Below are 12507 nucleotides of genomic sequence, written 5' to 3'. Positions count from 1 at the left end.
TCAACTCTCGTTTTTGATTCTTGACCCATATATACTGCATTCTCATTCATGGCAATCGTATTGGATAGATCGTATTTAGAAAAATCAGTGCCATCAACATAACACTTTAATGCAAGTGCTCGTTTAATCACCTCAGCATCATCTCTCTTGAACAGGTTTGCCAGACGTTCCTATTTGTGCGGGATTCCCGCATCTCTAAAAATCCCTACTTAACAAATTTTGTATATGTACAAAATTGTACGTAAATAGAATTGTTTGTTCGTGGCATTTCAATCCATTTAAGTCTTGTTCTTAAACCAAACATGAAAATCGAATTTTTAACGAAATGCAACCGTAGAAAGAGTCTTTTCACAGATTTCGACCGAAAAAACGCAATTGCAAGTCGCAGTTCTTAAAGCGATGTTGTTAATTAAAATCAATTTTAAGAAATCCTGCCAAGAATTTCATTCTTATTTAAAAGCAAACCCAGTAATATTTAATAAAATTTGTTCATCAGAAAAATATAAAACAACATCATTTTTTTATATTTATATTATTCATTACTGTTCTTTTCTTTTCTTCATCAACAATCCTGTTCTTTTTATTAATAAATAAAAACTATGAAAAAATACGCGTTTTCTTGAATACACATACTATTACGTGAAAATTGGTAGATGTCCCGTTTTAAGGACAAAAATAAATAGTCACATTAAGCACGCCCCATTAGGAGAAGAAAGTACCTGCACATGACCGCTCGAAGCTACATATGTAAATATAGGTGCGCCAGACACATTTCGCCATTCCGATTGATTGCAAGGGTTCCTTTACGACCTTATGACCTGCAGGGAATGCTTTCTTCGCTGCTGCCACCGTTTTTCTCCTTTTATCGACGGCATATTGTTTGCCACACTACAATGTAGCCCCAGAGAAACGAAAAAACATCACGTACTCTCCCTCTGCACGGCTCGTGACGATATTCGCGACGTACTAATGCGTGTGAATTGTACATATGTACATATGTAGGTGTGCACCTTTCATGCTCAATTTGAAACGAGCAATGCGTAGTGTCTCGAATATTTATCGACTCGAATGATCCGACTTTAAAATACATGCAGTGCCGACCTTACACCCAATGGCCCCCTCGGGCAATTTTTTCTAAACACCCTTAGAAAAAAATTATAAAAATTGGATTACCATCCTCCTTTTTCCCGGCCTTAGGACCTTGCTACAGTTTCGGGCAGTGTCAGCAAAAGCATAGAAACCCAAATTTTTGGATATAATTCTTGTAAATTGTGCTGTTTTATAAAATTTAATACAATGAGTGAAAGGCTTTTAAATTGATAAGTTCATTGTTAATAATATCAGATTTTGAATTCGTGGTGAGCTTAATTTGAAGATCGAACGGCGCCCTCGGGCACCGCCCGACCCAGCCCCCCCCCCCTAAAACCGTCACTGAATACATGTGTATGTATGTACACACAAAAGCCACAAGTGACTTTGATTCTGTTCAATTTAAGCTCTTGAATTTCCATTGATTTATTTAATTTGACATATGGTAATGATAATATATATTCAAAAAAATGGACGCGATGTATGCGTGCACAAGTATGGAGATTTCAAAACCACAAATTTTAGAATACCAAAAGTCTACGTTATGCAGGTAAACGGATTGGTGACTAAAATCTCGATCAAGGACATCTGGCATATGTTATAAACAATTGCGCAATCTTTTAACGAGCACGATGTGTCTGTACCAAATCTAAAAAAAAATTATATATGTAGATTCAATTCAGTGCGATTCAATTTAATAAAACCAAATAGAACCTTACCTAAACATTGTATTTAACCCATTCTTCTCTCACCTTCAGTCTTTCCTGATTTCGGTGACTTCGTCATCATCGCTCTTCTTTGCTCAAACATACTTTTCCAATGTTTTCGTTTTTGGAGCAGCTCTTTTGCCCCTTTTATATAATTATAGAATTCAATGCATGACATTTTATAGTTTGAATTACGCTTTTCACTGTGTCAATACAAAGCGAATTACGCTCATCTGGTACCCTCCCATTCGGGTACTTCATGGAACTGATCATTTTGTCAAATACATAATTAATTCCAACGTAAAATAATTCTCGACATCTTTTTAAAATGCTTCTACTTGTGTCATCGTAATTTCCTTATGTTTTTTTCAGTTTGTTATATGTCTAGTCGGCTTGCTTGATTACCTATGTAGATATTTATTACTTAATATCCCCGTTAATTGTTTTTTTTGTGTCCTCTAAAATATTTTTCACTTCAATTACAGTTATGATAGAATTTTTCAAGTCTTTTAATTTATTTTTCAATCAAAAACATTAGAGATCGTTTACTAATAGATGGGAAAAATATCACCTTTCGTCATAATTCGCTCGAAAAAACATTCAGATACTAGGTTGGTGTTCAAAATCGAAAGCATTGGAAGCAGTTCATGATCAATATGAGTACATAATTTCAATTATCATATAAACAATGATCATAGTTTCGCTAATTCGTATTCACTTGCCAATCCAACATACTTTCAAATGTTTCAAATAAGTTTCTTGTATATGTAATATGTAATGTTTGGAATCTTATACTTGATAAATTTAATAAAGTTAACATTGCACTTCAGAAGAAAGAACAGGTTATTTATAGATCATCGTTACTAATTTAGGGACTCGTTAATGATTTGGAAGGAATTTTCGAAACAATAGTTTAGATGTAATTTTTGTAAAAGTTATTGAACATTGCACTAAATTGAATATAAACCCGAATCAAAATAAAAGGAAATCTATGTATACATAAAATATTCATACACATGTATATTTTTAAATATCGTGAGGCGAATTTGGAAGATATTCACATGTGTTTCGACTGATTTTGTTTTATTTAAATCCATCGTCTTAAACCAGATAAGTATGTTTTATCATTTTAACTGATTTTTTTTTATACAAACCATCACTTGATATATGTATGTAAAATTCCAGATTTGTAATTATTGCATTTAAATAACTTTTATCAACTAAAGACGTACGTCTTAGGTTGTTTGTAAGTGTACTCGTACTATGTATGTACGAGTATACTTACAAACAACGGGTGTGACGCTTTGGGGCAACCTGTCAGGCCACACTGGTCATTTTATTGTTGTTATTATTTTAAAATAATAATAAATAAATAAACCTAAGAATTATATACATTCATTTCCAAAACTCAATGAAGCTAGTTGAGCAAGCTTTATTAAGGATTTAGAGGATAATTTTGTGTCTAATTTTTGGACCAAAAGAAAAAATACAAGTCCCAACTCAAAAATATTTGAGAAAATCAACTGAAAACATTCAATTTGAAAAAAAATTTCGAGAAAAGGCCAAATGTTGCATGGGTCAAAATCATATTTTAACACTTTTTCGTTTTTTGTTCTCCTCAGCCAATTTCGAAGAACAACGGTTACATATATACATTACAAAGTCTTATCAACGTTTAAAAATTAGCCTTTATTTACGACAGAGACATTTATACGTAGCTAGTTTGTGTGTTTTAATAAGATCATCATTTTCCGTTTATTGTGACTAGTCTAATGTTATCGAGTTTCTCCAGTTCACCTTGTACTTGTAAGTACACGAACCATGTTCGGCTGAATACACAATTGTTTGAAATTTCGTGTTATTAGTTCGATGTTAAGCGAAACTAAACAAAACCAATTTGTACTAAGTGGTTGAAATAAGGAACTCGAGCCGATCTCCTTGTACGCTATGTCTACTATATGTACATAATCTGCATACAAATATGTATGTATTTACATACATACATACACATGTACTTATGTACGTACAATGCGTAGAAAATTTTCCATTTCCATGAAAATCCCTTTCATCCATTTTCGTACATCTCATCGCATCGGTGCGTTAATTCAATTAATCGCATTACATAGTCGAGATGAGTTGTCTATTCATGTACTACAGCGTTTCCCAACCCATTTTGACTCGCGTACCACTTAGTAGTATATTACGGTCAATTGTACCACCATATAAAATTTATTGTATTTCATGAAATTTGTTATTGCAAGTGTAATTACATAAATATATAGGTAGTTTTTGAATTGTAAGGAATTTGAAGATAGGGTAGAACCGTAGACGCGCAATGAATCTGTTTTGTTAAGAAATTTTGTGAAAAAAAGTTATTTGCGGAGTCACAATTATTAATTGCGCACTTAATGGTATATCTCGCATCATTTTAATCGAATTTTAAAAAAACTATGTCCCTCGAAACAAGCATAAGGATCTCATTCAATTTATTTTATAATGGAGATTTAATAAAAAAAATTCGGGTGTGACCAACCCATGACTTTATCTATGTATTTGAGGAATATAAGAAGGTTACAAAACAAAATTCAATATTGAACTAATAACTATGATAGCGATACAAATTGAGCGCGAATATATGCAAATACTTGCACAAGACAAAAGTTCTACTTCCGGTTGTCGGATTTTGTTCAAATTTTTTTTATTATTTAAAATCAGTATAATTATAATACACATTAAATATCAAGAGGATAAAAATAATATAAAAGGTCAAAATAAAATAATGAAATATTGTTTTAAAAAAAAATACTACTTCCGGTTTACAAATTCTGACCAAAACGTTATCAAATCTAAGTTAGTACATAAAGAATACAAATATAAATTTTCAGCTCAATACGTTTAGGGGTGTGGACAGGATCCAGGCGACAACATTTTTATCCTTTGTAATAGGAGAAAATCCCACTTCCGGTTCATTAAATTTGGTGATTTAATTTTTTAATTTTACTTAAAATCACTATCTTTATTATACACAATAAATATCAAGACGCTTAAAATAATTTAAAAGGTCAAAATAAATTAATGAAAAAATAATGAAATATTGTTTTTAAAAAAAATACTACTTCCGGTTTACGAATTCTGACCAAAACGTTACCAAATCTAAGTTAGTACATAAAAAACACAAATATAAATTTTCAGCTTAATACGTTCAGGGGTGTGGACAGGATCCAGGCGACAACATTTTTGACCTTTCTAAGACGAGAAAATCTCTCTTCCGGTTCATTAAATTTGGTGATTTAATTTTTTAATTTTACTTAAAACCACTATTTTTATTATACACAATAAATATCAAGACGCTTAAAATAATTTAAAAGGTCAAAATAAAATAATGAAATATTGTTTTAAAAAAAAATACTACTTCCGGTTTGCGAATTCTGACCAAAATGTTACCAAATCTAAGTTAATACATAAAGAATACAATTATAAATTTTCAGCTTAATACGTTTAGGGGTTTGGTCAGGATCCAGGCGACAACATTTTTGACCTTTCTAAGACGAGAAAATCTCTCTTCCGGTTCATTAAATTTGGTGATTTTATTTTTTATTTTTACTTAAAATCACTATCTTTATTATACACAATAAATATCAAGACGCTTAAAATAATTTAAAAGGTCAAAATAAATTAATGAAAAAATAATGAAATATTGTTTTTAAAAAAAATACTACTTCCGGTTTACGAATTCTGACCAAAACGTTACCAAATCTAAGTTAGTACATAAACAACACAAATTTAAATTTTCAGCTTAATACGTTCAGGGGTGTGGACAGGATCCAGGCGACAACATTTTTGACCTTTCTAATAGGAGAAAATCCCACTTCCGGTTCATTAAATTTGATGATTTTATTTTTTATTTTTACTTAAAATCACTATCTTTATTATACACAATAAATATCAAGACGCTTAAAATAATTTAAAAGGTCAAAATAAAATAATGAAAAAATAATGAAATATTGTTTTTAAAAAAAATACTACTTCCGGTATACGAATTCTGACCAAAACGTTACCAAATCTAAGTTAGTACATAAATAATATAAATATAAATTTTCAGCTTAATACGTTCAGGGGTGTGGTCAGGATCCAGGCGACAACATTTTGACCTTCCTTCCGGATGCTTCCGGAAGGGAAAAAATCCCACTTCCGGTTTATTAAAATTAGTGATTTTTTTTTATTTTAATCACATTGATACAAGAATTATACTTGCATTTTTTCGTGAAGACCACACATGTTTAAGGGGTCGAAAAAAATAGTGGAAGAAAAATCGAACAAGAGTAAACTGCCACTTCCGGTCGACGGACGCTTACCAAATTTTATACATAACTTGGTATTGAGCCTTAACTGATCGATATGAAATTTCAGTTCGAATAATCAAAAGGCTTTTGAGAAAAACATAAAAAACCTCGATTCTCTAGAGTAAAAGTACTACTTCCGGTTCAGATAAAAATATTTAAAAAATATAAAATTATAAAAATTATTATTTCTAGTACATGCAAAAAAAATTCAGTCCGATTCAGTTAGTAGTTTGGGAGAAAATCGAATTCAAAAACTTAAAAAAAAGAGGACACCTATAAGGGGAGGTACCATTTCCGGTCAACTTAAAAATTTGAAAAAAATTTACGTAGTGTCTATAAGAATTTCATTAACCGATACTAAGTTTTGGTTCGATAGGACTAACGGTGTTGAAAAAATCCCCAAAGTACACAGACACACACACAGACACACACACAGACACACACACAGACACACACACAGACACACACACAGACACACATACAGACACACACACATTTTTTCTAGATCATTAAAACGTGATCAGTAATCGATTCTGAGTTCGAATCAGTCAAAATCTCGAGTTCGAATTTTCGCATGATCACAAAACTTCATCTATTGTTACTACGTACATAGATAAAGTAAAAATATATATATTATATCTACTTTGTAAATTTGTGTTTTTATTAAAACCTTTTATCAGTAATAGAAGTATGATGAAATAGTAGATAAATATATTAAACTTTGAGCATTTTATAATTGTGACTATGCAAATAACTTTTTTCCATAAAATTTCTTAATAATTCCTTACCATGCAAATAGTACATCCATACATCCATACATACATATATGCCGGATTTTCGATCATCGACTGTAAATATTTGACGTCCACTATGATTAATATATATATATATATATATATATATATATATATATATATATATATATATATATATATATATATATATATATATATATATATATATATATATATATATATATATATATATTTATATATGTAGGAAAAATGTGATAAAAAATATTGTAAATCTACTCGTAATGTATAAGACTGGTGAATTTGTTCAAGAAATGTATTTAACCCTTTGAATGCTGACCAACGCCAATCGGCGTTTTGCCAACAAGTCGATGAGCCTGAAATACGCCGATGGGCGTTGTTTTTTTGAGTATGTAAAAAATAAACAAGAATATTAACCGCTAAGCCTTTCCAGGTAGTATTGAAAAAAATGCATTTAACATGGATCGTGTCAGAAGTACTCATACAAGAATCACATAAGACAAACGTCACATAAGAATCTTCACTTAAAGTCTTTATGTTATACGAAAATAATATAATATATAAAAAAGCCGAAGTAAAAAAAAAACTAAAAATTTCGTTTCAACTGCTGGATTCCTTCAAAGTCCAAAGTTTTATACCTATGAAGATATGTACATATTACAATACATTCATATGTATGTACAAATGTACATTCAGTCTTACTGCAAAATCTGCCAGGTTAATTATTGTAATTAGTTATAAAATCATTTAATCGTATATTAAACGTCGAATAAAGTGCAAGAATTAAAAAAATAATGACTGAAGCAGAACCATCGTTCTAAGGCGGATATCATTTGACTCATACTGTCCGTTGAGCGCGGCGCGTACTGAATTCCCCCTCTTTTTCACATGTATGAGGCACGTGTACACGGGGTGTCCCGTAAAAATAATTATTTCTGTTGATATTAATCAATGTTTTTATTTTGTGATGACATAATTCGAATCATAGAGGTTTTGATGAAGAATACATACATACAATATAAAGACCCTGCATTCAGTATCTTTGGAGAAATAAAATAAAATAAAAGTCCTGGTCACTCGCTATCCATCACAGTGTGGCAAGTGTCAAAGAACTAATTTAATTTCATTTCATTTTTCAGCTTCGGTGACATTCAACATCGTGTTGCTGGCTACATCCACCGTAGGTATACCAGCAACTGTGTCACTTTTCGTTGGACTATACAAGGTAAATTTGCATACCATTATTTTATATTTTAAAACGAATAAAACTCATCTAAATGTACGGTGTTATGGTTAGAGATGTCAAACAACTCGACTTTTTAGTACCCGAGTAGTACGAGTACCTATTTAAGTAAGGATAAATAGATGCAACTTTCAAGCGTTTATTAATTTTTTTTTAAGTAGTAAAAAAATCAAAACTATTCTAGAAAAACAGATATATAATATGAAAAAAATCTACTGAAGACGAATCAATTGGTTGGTGGCAAAGGACATTGTTTAAAATCAATGAAATTATGTTTAACGTTCTTTAGATACAACAACATTTTTTCACTAGGTTCATCAATGAAAAACTAAAATTCGGGGTTTTCGCTCCGGCCTTATATGCATGTATATATATTACGTATCTACCTATTGTTGAAATTTTAAATGTATTTTTAAATTAAATATTATATTAAACTGTATGTTTATGTACATATAGATATATTGTATTGACTTTCTAGTCGCAGTAATCAGAAACAATTTATAAATTTAATTTCAGAATAATTCAAGTGTTTGTAATCACAAATATTGAAAATAAACAATAATTGGAGGAGTTCTCGTTAATTGGATATTGTATACAGTATTTATTCAAGTACAAAATTTTATTCTTCTACATACATACTTCACTCACTTTACATGCAGTGTATTTTATTTTCAAATCAAAGCTAAATAAATGAAGTTAATAATTTTTATTATAAATTGATTTTGTTTTTATGGAAATGAAATTTTTAGTATTTATAATTTCTTGGAAATATGTTTTTTGCGTTACTACTGATTTTGGGAAATGTCGATTTCACTTTTGTAGCCTAATTTTACATATTTTTTTTTATATTCCTATGTGATATCAAGTTATAGTTTTGGATAAAAGTATTCTTTTTTTATATTTGTAAAATACAATTTTGTCATCAGTTGTTAAAATGAAGTATCGATTGTAAAATAGCAATAATTATAGTGTCAAATACGACTTTCAAACGTCTGTTTATATTTTTCAGGATTGCCGTTTTCTGTTATTCCCGTGGATTGCAGTTATGTGTTTCGACACTGCAGTGGAATTTGTCCATTGCGGATTCATGTTTTTTTTGGAAACGGTACAAATTAGATAACATTATTATAACCCAATACTAATATATCATCATCGTCTTCAGCCATTCGCCATCCACTGCTGGGTGAAAGCCTCTCCCACACGCTTCCATTCGTCTCTGTTTTGCACAACTCTCATCCATCTCACTCCACACATTTTCATAATTTCGTCTACCCATCTTCCTTGCGGTCTTCCTTTTACATTCTCTCGGGTACCATTCCAGCATTTCTTTTGTCCACTTTTTGTCCATTCTTCTAGTAACGTGACCCGCCCATTGCCATTTCAATCTCTTCACTCTATCCATTATATCCACAACCCTAATCATACTTCTCGCCCATGTATTCCGTTTCCTGTCTTTCCTCGTTAAGCCAAGCATACAACGTTCAATACTTCTTTGAGTGCATTGAACTTTGTGTAGCAACTTGGCGTTCAATGTCCAAGTTTCACATCCATACGTCATCACTGGCAAACTACATACGCTGATCGAAAATCTTTTTCTTCAGGCAAAGTGGCATTTTTGATTTTAAAACCGCATTCATTCGTCCAAATGCATTTCATCATAATTTCATACATCTCTTTATTTATTTTTCTTTACTACCGGACATGTCAATTATTTGACCTAAATATAAATAATTATTTATATTTACTTCTACTATTTCATCAACTAATGAAATGCTATCAGGCATGCAATAACTATTGAACATTGGTTTAGTCTTATGTACGTTAATTTTTAATCCTACTTTCCTACTTTCCCTGTCCAGCTGTGTTAACCTGTTAAGTAAGTCAGCTGAATCGCGATCTATTAAAACTACATATGTACATATATCGTCTCCAAAACGAAGATGATTCAAGAACCGTTGATTTACACTCCTGCTGTGTCCCATTCCAAGTTCCTGAAAACTCTCTCAGATACCGCGTTGAGTAACTTGGGCGAGTAATATATGTATACATATGTAATACATATAAAGTCCATCCGCTGTAGGATGACGCTTAGGTAAAACGCACATGCTGTCCTTGTCACCCCATCTCGACCACAAGCATTTCGTATGTATAATTTACTATTGTCTATACGAAATGCTATTGGTCAAGAGACGGTGAAAGATATAGCATGTACGTTTTTCTTAAGTGTCATCCAACTATATAATAATTAATCTTAGAAAGCAAGCGAACAATTTACAAAACTCAATGAAATTAAATTTAGCCTACACATTTTTGTAAATCAGATTTGGAAGAAAAATTAATAAGGGACATTGAAGGTTCCGGTAGGCCATCACCTTATTTTATCAAAATGAACCACCCGTTGATTGCATTTTACGTTCGTAGCTGACGATAGTTTGAATTTAATGTAATACGTTTTCGTCTGCAATTAGGTCTAATTGAACTGTCATAACGAAACTGAAATCTTATAAAATTGTCACATACAAATATTTTAAATCTGATGTGTTCGACATATCCTTTTAAATAAGAATGCGCTGTAATCGGTTTTTTTTTTTGTAAAAATCGTTATATTTGACAAATAATTATATTTGACGTTCGTTATATTTGACTTCTTCAGTCTATTATGAAATGTATGAATTGATATATTTACTGTGTTCAAATTTCAGTCAAATTTCAATCCAATTACAGCTGTGATATTTACCGCAGACTTCTTCATGGTAGTGATACACGTAAGTCACAAATCCATTATTCATCCAATTTCATAAATATTATCAATATTTGGACTATATATGTACATGCATATATAAATATATATATATATATATATATATATATATATATATATATATATATATATATATATATATATATAAATATATATATATATATATATATATATATATATATATATATATATATATATATATATATATATATATATATATATATATTATATATTCATATTACTTAGATTTATATATTTATTTTTCTTAGATTTATTCCATATTGTGCGTGATATCCCAATATCAAGAGTATATGCTAGGAGTCGCTGATAATGATGTTATTCAATTACAACAGGTAATTTGTATAGATGTTTGAATGTTACTGGAAAAGTATTACTAATAAAGTCATATTTTAGCTGGCGTTTCAGTGAAATTGTACCCCAAATTTCACTATTATTTACTTGTACATTGTATATATATGGATGGTGTACATATATGTTTATATAATTGTCTTTGGCCAGGAAGGTGCATTGGGTTTACCTGTTAGGCCTTCTTGGTGTAAATTAAATAAAAAAATAAAAAATAAAAATAAAATATATGTACAAAGTACTTGTACCAGATCATCCGTTTGTGAACATACATATGATACAAATTCATTAAATTAATTGTTCGATATATTTTCACTGGTTAAGCTAATGAAATGAAATCACATCTATACTAGTGAAAGCGTAGCTTCACTGTCATAAATATATGTACATATATACATATGTATATATGTTTGTATGTACGAGCTTAAAGTACAATCCTACCACAACCATTGCAAACAAATTTGGACCCCAAACTAAGTGTTTACTACAGACTAAACTCATGTTTGAAATAATCACTATTTGGCCTTTTTATGTATTTGTATTTATTTAATAACCAATCAGCGTTATAGTACCATATACAGAAAAACCTGTGTTGTGCTTCAAAATATTTACTTTTCTCTTTTCAAGATATTAAGATAAATGTATACTGAGAAACGTAAAAACAATTGTATGTCCACCTGCATCTATTATCCAAATTAACAATATGTATCTTTATTTGATTGTACTGGTTGAATTGGTTTAATTTTAGTAAAATCAGATTCTAATTTTATATCCCTCCCTCTTCTTCCCAACATGGGTGAATGTTTTGGTGGGTTGATTTGAATTCCAGTATATTTGCATAAAAAAACTCGCATTCACAAGATATGTAGTTGAGTAGTAGAAACTTCTATGTATAATATACAATCACATATTAAATATATCCTAAAATTATTTTAATATTTAATGTTTAATGCTAATATTATCTATCAATAAATAATATATCATTTGGGGTCCAAAATTTTTGTGATGAAATACATCTAAGCATCCAAAACTGATACTGATACGATTCCTAATTGTTCATATTAACGAAATAAAATAAATACGATAGAGTACTTCAATATTGTACAGAAAAATGCAAGTCTTCTATCGGCCATTGTTTTTTTATTTCAGCTGAATACTGATAATGGTAGAGGTCAAAGTTTGAGAACTGATTCCATAAATCCAAACAGAAAGCTACCGGATATTT

Source organism: Arctopsyche grandis, chromosome 2 (genome assembly GCF_051622035.1).
Source record: "Arctopsyche grandis isolate Sample6627 chromosome 2, ASM5162203v2, whole genome shotgun sequence".
Lineage (NCBI taxonomy): Eukaryota > Metazoa > Arthropoda > Insecta > Trichoptera > Hydropsychidae > Arctopsyche > Arctopsyche grandis.
This window is presented reverse-complemented; position numbering follows the sequence as displayed.